Source organism: Hordeum vulgare, chromosome 5H (assembly GCF_904849725.1).
Source record: "Hordeum vulgare subsp. vulgare chromosome 5H, MorexV3_pseudomolecules_assembly, whole genome shotgun sequence".
Taxonomy (NCBI): Eukaryota; Viridiplantae; Streptophyta; class Magnoliopsida; order Poales; family Poaceae; genus Hordeum; species Hordeum vulgare.
In genome coordinates this window covers 496,071,027-496,080,333 of record NC_058522.1, presented here as the reverse complement: position 1 = coordinate 496,080,333, position 9,307 = coordinate 496,071,027, and positions in this window count along the sequence as shown.

Sequence of the window (9,307 nt, the reverse complement as noted above, 5' to 3'; positions counted from 1 at the left end):
GTTTTCATTCGCAAAAAAAAAGTAGCAGAAATAAATTAAGCTAGAACAGTTGGCTGCGTGGAGTAAAATTTGAAATTCCGTGGTATCATGACCCTTTTTTGTTTTCACGCGGCGAGATGCATGTGGTGCTACTCCAAATGTAGTCCACTCACAGTAGTGGCACTCACGTAACGCCAATGTAGATTACTGTGCTGAAACCCCTGGGCGGCCTGCTGGCTCGCTGCATCGTCTGCACCGGCAACTGCAAGTACACGGCTGGCTTGAATGCCATTCCCGAGACGAGCCCGCCTCTGTCCTCTACCGCTGCCCCAGCCAGCACATTGCTGCCAGGGGTATGCGATGCGATGCATGTACTGTACGTAGGCGATAACACAGGCGGGCGGACAGGGTTTCACGTGCCCCGCCCGCGGATACATTCCCCATCATTGCCTGCAGCAGATCCCGCACGTGCTGCCACGCATGCGAGGGCGCGAGGGAGCAGGCCAGCGAGCGCGACGCTCTCGCCCTGGCCCGGCGACAGCGCGGCGCGGGGGCCTCCCTCCGTGTGACGGCCGACGAGTGACGGCGGCTCTACGTTTCCTTCACGTACGCCATTGTGCCGGGGCTCAGGCGGCGATGAGCAATTTCAAAACCGGTCACGAAGGCGGACATCAAAAACCGGTCACGAAGGCGGACGAGAGTCCACGCATTACATTATTATTAATGAAAAAAGAAAAAACCCTAGGCGGCCTCAGCGGCGCCGGCGAGGTCGGGTTGCGCCGGAGCGGGGACGAGGTCGGGCTGTGCCGGCGCGGATAGTACTCGTGTCCAGGGGCGGACCTAGAGAGAAAATGACCCGGTGTCCTAGCATATGATCACTCATAAATTTCATCTAAAGATGAGGTCTCACACACTATATTTTGCATGAAATTTACAAAGAAAACATTTTGCACCCGGTGTCCTGTGCACCCGGGTAGCACAACGTGGGTACGCCCCTGCTCGTGTCAACGGTAGCGTAGCACGGGTGCGCTCGTTCGTCAGGCGCAACGCCATCTTAGCTTGATGGTAGGCGGCCTCCTCTGGAAGAAGCACGCGGGTTGGACGACGAGGGTGTTTTGGAAGAAACCGGGCGTAACACGGGCGCGCTCGTGCGCCTGGTGCATCGCCCTCTTAGCATGCAGGTAGGCGACCTCCTCTGGAAGTATCGCGCTGGCATAGACGACGAGGTTGTCGCCGTTGTCCATGGCTGTTGGGTCGTCGACGAGGAAACAGAGGGGTGGCGAGATGGGGACAGGGGAGGGTTCTGGAAGCAGATGGCCGGAACACAACGCACGCTCGGATTAAAAAAGGCCGACCGCGGTCGCTGACGCGTGGGCCCGAGGATGGCGGCCGTCATAAATTATGTTGACCGCGGTGGTTGGGGACGGACATAAAGGGGACGTGCGCGTCCACTTTCCGTCCGCGCCGACGCATTTCAGTCCCAAATTTGGACCGGAAACGGGTCGACGCGGATGCGAAACGGACGCGTTTTGACAATGAATCGATGCGTTGGACCATCATTTTTGTCTGCGTCAATTCAAACGGACTGCGACGGACGAAATACATCGTCCCATTAAAGTTGCTCCGAAAGCAACTTGCTACGGCGAGCGGTCGCCGGAGTACGCTCTCCGTTTCAACTGTGCATCAGCTCGACATTCCCATTCACGCCACCATGCGCGTACGTACTACTCCTCTTCTACCAGCTACCGGCAAACTGCAAAACGCAGCCGTACGAGCCAAAGTCAGCCGTCTCACCATCGGCTTGCATTTGCATGAGTGATGACGATGCATGCGGGCGAACTGGCGATCGCTGTAGCGCATGCCAAAAAAGTCCGTCGAGCCGCGCGGGACATGAATTCCCGGGGAAGCTCTCTCTTCCTACGTGCCGCGCCGCCGGTGACCGCACCGAACCAGATGGATGGCGACCGGGGAGTATCTGAAGCGCGAAAAAAGAGACCGGCGACTGTGTGTGACAGCAGCCTCGTTCCCCATGACCTTCAAGTGTACGTTAGATCCAAGCTCTCATGGCTGCAACCATTACTCTACTCTGAGCTGTACACTGCATCCACATCCACCGGCTAAATTAAAGCGCTCTGCGTGCCATCGTGCAGTGACTCGATTACACGTACCTACGCGATCCAGCACCCTGTTCTGGACAAGAAACTATTTGCATTTCGGCCTAATTAGGCTCACCTGCTTAACTACCTCCCACTTGATAGTACGTACACCAATAATCACCCTTTAAAAAACCTTGTGAAATAGGAAAAGTACGTAGCAGCTGATCGAACTGCAACTACAAGTCTACAAGTAGCCATATATATATATATATACGACTAAACAAGAAAACATCGGAGCATCTGATTAGCCACAGCCTTTGCAGTCAGCACCACATGAGATGAGCCCAAAAACGGGTGAGATTCTGAGGCCTCATGATCGAACCCAAGAGACAAGGGGCGCCACGTACCCATATTTAAAGTGACAGTATGTACCTTCGCTCTGATTGTGCAGGAATATTCAGACGGCCTGTAAAGACCACGCCATCATCTCCCACCCTGCAACCTACTATAGCTAGTTGCAGGACAACGAGAATATAAAGACTGGATGAGCAGATTAGGCTCTAGTTTAATCCAACTCACTCAGCTTAAAACAACACATGAGAGGCTGAGAACACATGATGAAGCTTATTTTAGTGCCGGCACTGAACTGTCAGTCAAAGAATATTAGCATATACTAAATCCATCGATCCGTACGTGCATGCCCCCGACCCCTGTTAAACGGAGTTGTTAATTGCTAATCATGCATGCATACATGCATGGGAACTTGCACATGCATGTTCTAGCTAGTTCCTCCCGGTTTCTGCATGCTGGGTGGCTAACCTAAGATGCTCATGCTCCCCGATCAGACACGAGCCGCTGCCTCCGCGCGCGCCAAAAGGAACCCAGCCCAGCACTCAAATAATTACTCGGCCCATGGGCAGCCTATAACCAGTAAAGCACGTAGAGGCCGTACGCACCCACAAGGTGCTTGCAATCATCATGGCGATGCACTTTAATCAGAAACTCGAGTGGCTAATTACGCTAGCAGCTAGCACTTGAATGTTGCCGGAGACGATACTGGTTAGCTGCAGTACCATATGCCGGGTTCATATGATGGGGGTCTGGATTACGACCTTCGTCCCTGAAAATCAGAGGGAAATGATGCTGTGTGGAGGGGTTAATTACTATATGCTGAACTATATATGTGGAACACTAGAAATAGAGCATGTTTGGATTTAGAGAATACTGAGGATCCCACATTACTACTCCCTCCGTTTCATAATATAAGTCTTTTTAAAGATTCCATTAAAGGACTACATACGGATGTATATAGACATACTTTAAAGGTTAGATTTTCTCATTTTGCTTTGTATGTAGTCCCTTAGTGAAATCGTTTAAAAGACTTATATTTAGGAACGGAGGGAGTATTATACTGGTTGTGTTTCTATCTTAATGCGTGGAGCATATTTGAGGAACCACAAGACACAAAACCACTCAGATTGGCGGCGTCGAGCGAATGAAGAATCACTTTTCTGGAGGGGATCTATGCTATGAGTCATGGATGGAATCCCCTCGGACTATTGCGGCCGCCCAGTTTTTTTTTAATAGAGGCAAAAATTACCTCATCTATTAAATAAGCACAAGAGAATTACCGAGTTTATTACGAAAAAACGGACAAAAATCTAAACAACAAGGACCAAGCTCACTCTCATAGACTGAAACACTCAGGGCAAAGCCCACCCTTATCCATGACATATCGACCTACGGCCACACAACGCAGCTCTGATTCTGACAGAGTAATCAACAGAACAAAACCACACACGGCTGGCACCACAAAAGATCGTCGAACGGACCACCTACAGCTAGTCATCGTACACCAAAGGGCCTCACCGCCGCAGCTTCGACTCCACAACAACAAACAATCCGAGGCAATACCATGGACACGCCGGAGAAGAGCCGACTACCGCAACCATTGTCCCGTCGCCGACATCAATCCTGCCAACATCATTGCCACAGAAGTCTGGTCGCCATATTGATTATCTCGCGGCCGTCGCCCCGACATCCACAGCTCCCTCACGCCCAACGCAATCAACCGGCACCACCATCCGGAGCTGCCGCCCCGACATACCACCACCCCCTCGAGCAGCAATGCCGCACAACCCAGCTACCCGCAGCCCACGCTGCTCAGGGCAACCGCTCGCAGACCACAAAAGTCGCACCACATCCGGGGCCGCCACCCACACATAACGTTAAAATGCCCACTCTGGGGCGCATCGATTGAGATAACACCCCTACCGCCCAAGAGGGACAAGGATGCCACCCAATCAATGTCGAGATAAAGCCCCACCTCATAGAGCTGCCACTCACAATGTTCCTGAGATGGCCATCTGGACGCACAAACAGAAACCACCCAGAGCTGCTGCCCTGACGCCCACTGTCCCTGATGATGAAAAGATGTGTGCAAACTGCAGTATGCTGACTCTCCAAGGTGATCACTCAAAGAAGGAAACAACATAGCCGCCGTCATCCCCCGCTTCGACCATCTAAAGCTAGAGGACCATCTGAAGCTAGAGATTTCTCCCCGAGAGTCGTGTAATGGAGCTCCACAACAACGCCTTCAACAAAAGGGAACTACGCCATGGCGTTGTCGTTGCTTGCACCGACTGAATATTAGGGCTGGACTTTCACCCGGAGCTCTGCCACACCTCCGAATCCGAGTAGATCCGAAGCACTGCACATCACACAATCCCCATGGTCGACGTCCACTAGTGGAAAACGGGGCTTTAGTCCCGGTTCCAGAGGGCCTTTAGTCTCGGTTGTGCAGCCGGGACTAAGCCTTCGAGACTAAAGGCCTCACCTTTTATTCCCGATCGTGGTGCAAACCGGGATTAAAGGGGGTCCACGTGGTCGTTGTGTGGCGCTCGAGCAGGAGGACCTTTTATCCCGGTTGGTAAAGAACCTCACGCATTTCTTTTGTTGGATTTTGGAGGGGTAGGGTTTAGCTATTTTATTTTGTGTTTCTTTTTCTTTTTTTCTGTGTTAGAACTAAAGCCATGTTTTCTACTAGTATGTGCGTGTCGGTGATACGTCCCAAACGTATCTATAATTTCTGCTTGTTCTATGATCTGTTGGGTGACATTGTTATATGTTTTGCTACACTTTTTTATCATTTTACACATATTTGGACTAACCTACTAAATCAGTGCACCCAGTGCCAGTTTCTGTCTGCTGATGTCTATTTTGCAGGGGCTTTTCCCCAATTTTCTGAAGCCCGAAAAAATATAAAAAAAATCAGCGAAACAGAAGCTTCCGGATCACCGAAGAAGGGCCAGAGGGGGCCAGCGGCCTGCTGGCACGGCCAGGCCCTAGGTCGCGCCAGGAGGTCGCCTGGGTGCGTCCCACCTCCTCCGGTGCCCTCCTTTGGCCTATATTTAGAGTCCCGAGAGGAAACCCTCGCAGACTTTCTGGAATCGTGAATTTCTTCATCGTTCCGTCGCCGCAACGCTTCCGAGATCGGGAGCGTGAGGAGACCTCTTCCCGGCACCCTGCCGGAGGGAGGATTGACCTCCGGGAGCTTCTCCACCGCCATGGATGCTTCCCGGACGTGCCATGAGTAGTCCTCCTTGGACCATGAGTCCATGACCAGTAGCTATGTGATGTCTTTTCTTCAATCTTGTGCTTCAATGGTTAGACCTTGTGAGATGCCCTACATGATCAAGGCATCTATGTAATTCTCTTGCTATTGCTATTCTCGGTTTGTTGGGATCCGATGGATTATGAGATTATGTTCACATTGTTATGAGTTATATATTTGATTATCCTTTTATAGTATGTTCCTTAGTGATTCATGCATATTCTCTGTTGCTATTTATTGCTTTGGCCAAGTAGTAGATTGTAACTCCAAGAGGGAGCGTTATGCATGATTGTGGGTTCATGCCCCTCGATGTCTAGGTTGAGTGACAGAAACATGAGACTAGGGGATGTGCTTGTTGCCACCAGGGAGAAAACAACGGTGCTTGTGACCACGGTTGCAAGGATTGTTTACCTTACCCATAGTTCGTTAATGCAATTGTCTGTTGCTTTGAGTTTACACTTTGGGTGGGGCTCGCAACTTAATACCGGAGAGATGTTTTGGATAGATATCTCAAGGTGGATGATTAGTAAGTAGATGCTGATGAATAAACGGTCTACTTGTCTTGGCGTACTACATCTCCACCTTCCACTTGGGGTAACCAACGAGGGGAGAGAAGTATATCCATCAACTCGTCATCAGTCGGCCACCTCTCTGCATCGACGCTAGCTACTAATAGCAATGCCGGAACTGTTACACAATATCATCATGAATATGAAGTGACCGCTCTGCCTCGACGCCAGCTACTAATATTGGACGCTACTACATATAGTACACATTCATGCATATATACAATATATATCTCTCACGGTCTCTAATATCTAATTACCAACATTCCCTATAACTTGCTGATGGTATTCTTCGGTTGGTGATATGACCTCACCAATGAAGAATCCTGCCAATTCTTCTTGAATTTCTCGTATACGATTCTCTGGTAGGAGTTAGCCCCGCTTCCGTTGGATCTAATTTAAAGAAAGGGTCAATATGAAATTCAACAAAATTAATGGTAATAAAATAAAGTTGTGAATATTGTTTACGTTCGTCAAGGTGTGCAAAATTTCTGCCCCTCTCGCATGTCATCATGTGAATGAAAACACAAACGTAGTATCCACATAAGTTATTTCCATCTAACTGCCTTCAGCACTATACAATAATAGAGTTTAATCAAAATAATAATCAAGCATGATAATGGTATTGAAAATATAATCAAAGAGATGCGCGGACCTAGCTAGTACTACTTACTATTTGAAATCGCAACTCCTTTCTCCATTCAACCGGAGTGTTCTTCGTGAACTATTTCCAAACCCTGACTGACAAAGAAAATGCATATATTAAGGAGTTATTAATTACTTGATATCAGAAAAATGAACGAAAGTTGCCGATATAGTGCGATAATGATTGAAATTACGTGTAGAGCATTTGCCGCAGGTGTGCCCATGTCTCCATGTCTTTGTGTTTGGAGTCCATGACAAGGATGGTTCCTTTTTCCAACTGAATGACTAGCAGAATAAAGTGGAACCTGCGCATGCATAACTCGTCAATTACACTTAACATCAAGTAATTAGCAAAAACAGAATCTGTTCGAAACAGTATAACACTCACTTAAAGTTGTAAGGAAAATGTATTTCCCTTTTAGTTTCTTGTTCAATTAACGCCCTTAGCAATATCTTCTCGGTATCCTCGGTGTTCTTTTCTACCGTCACTGCATGAACAATATTTGGGTCAATGAACACAATGTCATAGATTCCTCTAGTTCTGCATTGGAGGATCTTCATTCTGCATAATATATATAGTGAGGATAATTATACATGCAATGAACGAGATGAGATAGAGACTTAATTACAAAAAATGGTACTTACACACAATAGCAACTGAAGATAGCATTTTCGAGGGCGTCTTGATTGAATGTAAATCATATCGTCTCCATTGAAGTATTGCTCATCATTAACTCTGACAATGAGATAGTTGGTCCCATCCTTGCAGGCTTTCATGTACCATTCATGAAAGTTTCGCATTCATGTTGGTAGAAGTGCGACATTCTCAGGTCTTACGAGAGGCTTCTGCTACCTCTTGAGCTTGCGTTGGTTTTTCCCTTGAAGAGGAAAGGGTGATGCAACACACTAGCAGTAAGTATTTCCCTCAGTTTGAGAACCAACGTATCAATCCAGTAGGAGTATCAAGGCAAGTCACCAATGTACCTACACAAAAACAAACAAACTTGCACCCAACGCTATAAAGGGGTTGTCAATACCTTCACGGTTAAATGCAAGGTGATATCTGAAGGTGGAAAGTGCAACAAAGTAAAAGTGTAGAGCTGAAAATATGATGTGAAGTAGACCCGGGGCTATAGTGTTCACTAGAGGCTTCTCTCATGATAGCAAGTATTACGGTGGGTGAACGAATTACTGTCGAGCAATTGATAGAACCGCGCAAAGTCATGATGATATCTAAGGCATTGATCATACATATAGGCATCACGTCCGAGACAAGTAGATCGATACTGTCTGCATCTACTACTATTACTCCACACATCGACCGCTATCCAGCATGAATCTAGTGTATTGAGTCCATAAAGAACACAGTAACGCCTTAAGCAAGATGACATGATGTAGAGGGATAAATTCATGCAATAGATATAAGCCCCATCTTTTTACCCTTGATGGCAACAACACGATGCGTGCCTAGCTACCCCTTCTGTCACAGGGTGAGGACAATGCATGGTATGAACCCAAAACCAAGCACTTCTCCCATTGCAAGAATTATAGATCAAGTTGGCCAAACGAAACTCACAACTCGAAGAGAATTAGAAGGATACGAAATCATGCATATAAGTGATCAAAGGAAACTCAAATAACATTCATAGATAATCTGATCATAAATCCACAATTCATCGGATCTCGACAAACACACCGCAAAAGAAGATTACATCGGATAAATCTCCATGAAGATCATGGAGAACTTTGTATTGAAGATCCAAGAGAGAGAAGAAGCCATCTAGCTACTAGCTATGGACCCGAAGGTCTGTGGTGAACTGCTCACGCATCATCGGAGAGGCAATGGTGTTGATGAAGAAGCCCTCCATGTCCGAATCCCCCTCCCGCAGGGCACCAGAACGTGCCCCAGATGGGATCTTGCGGAGATAGAAGCTTGCGGCGGCGGAAAAGTATTTCCGTGGCTCTCTCTGGTAGTTTTGGATTTTTAGGGAATTTATAGGCAGAAGAAGTAGGGCACAGGAGCCACGGGGGGGGGGGGGGGCACAAGCTTTGTAGGCGCCCCCCAGGCCGCGGCTAGGGGGCTTGTGGCCTCCATCAGGGTCCTTTGCCTTGATTCTCAAGTTCCATGCATATATTTTGTTACGGAAAAAATCTTTCCGAAGGTTTTATTCCGTTTGGACTCCATTTAATATTCTTCTCTGAAAAGGGTCAAAAACACGGAAAAAACTGGAACTGGCTGTTGGGGAACGTAGCATAAATTCAAAATTTTCCTACGCATATTCAGATCTTCCTATGGAGAGACCAGCAACGAGAGAGGGGTAAGAGCATCTTAATACCTTTGAAGATCGCTAAGCGGAAGCGTTGCTAGAACGCGGTTGATGGAGTCGTACTCGCAGCGATTCCGATCT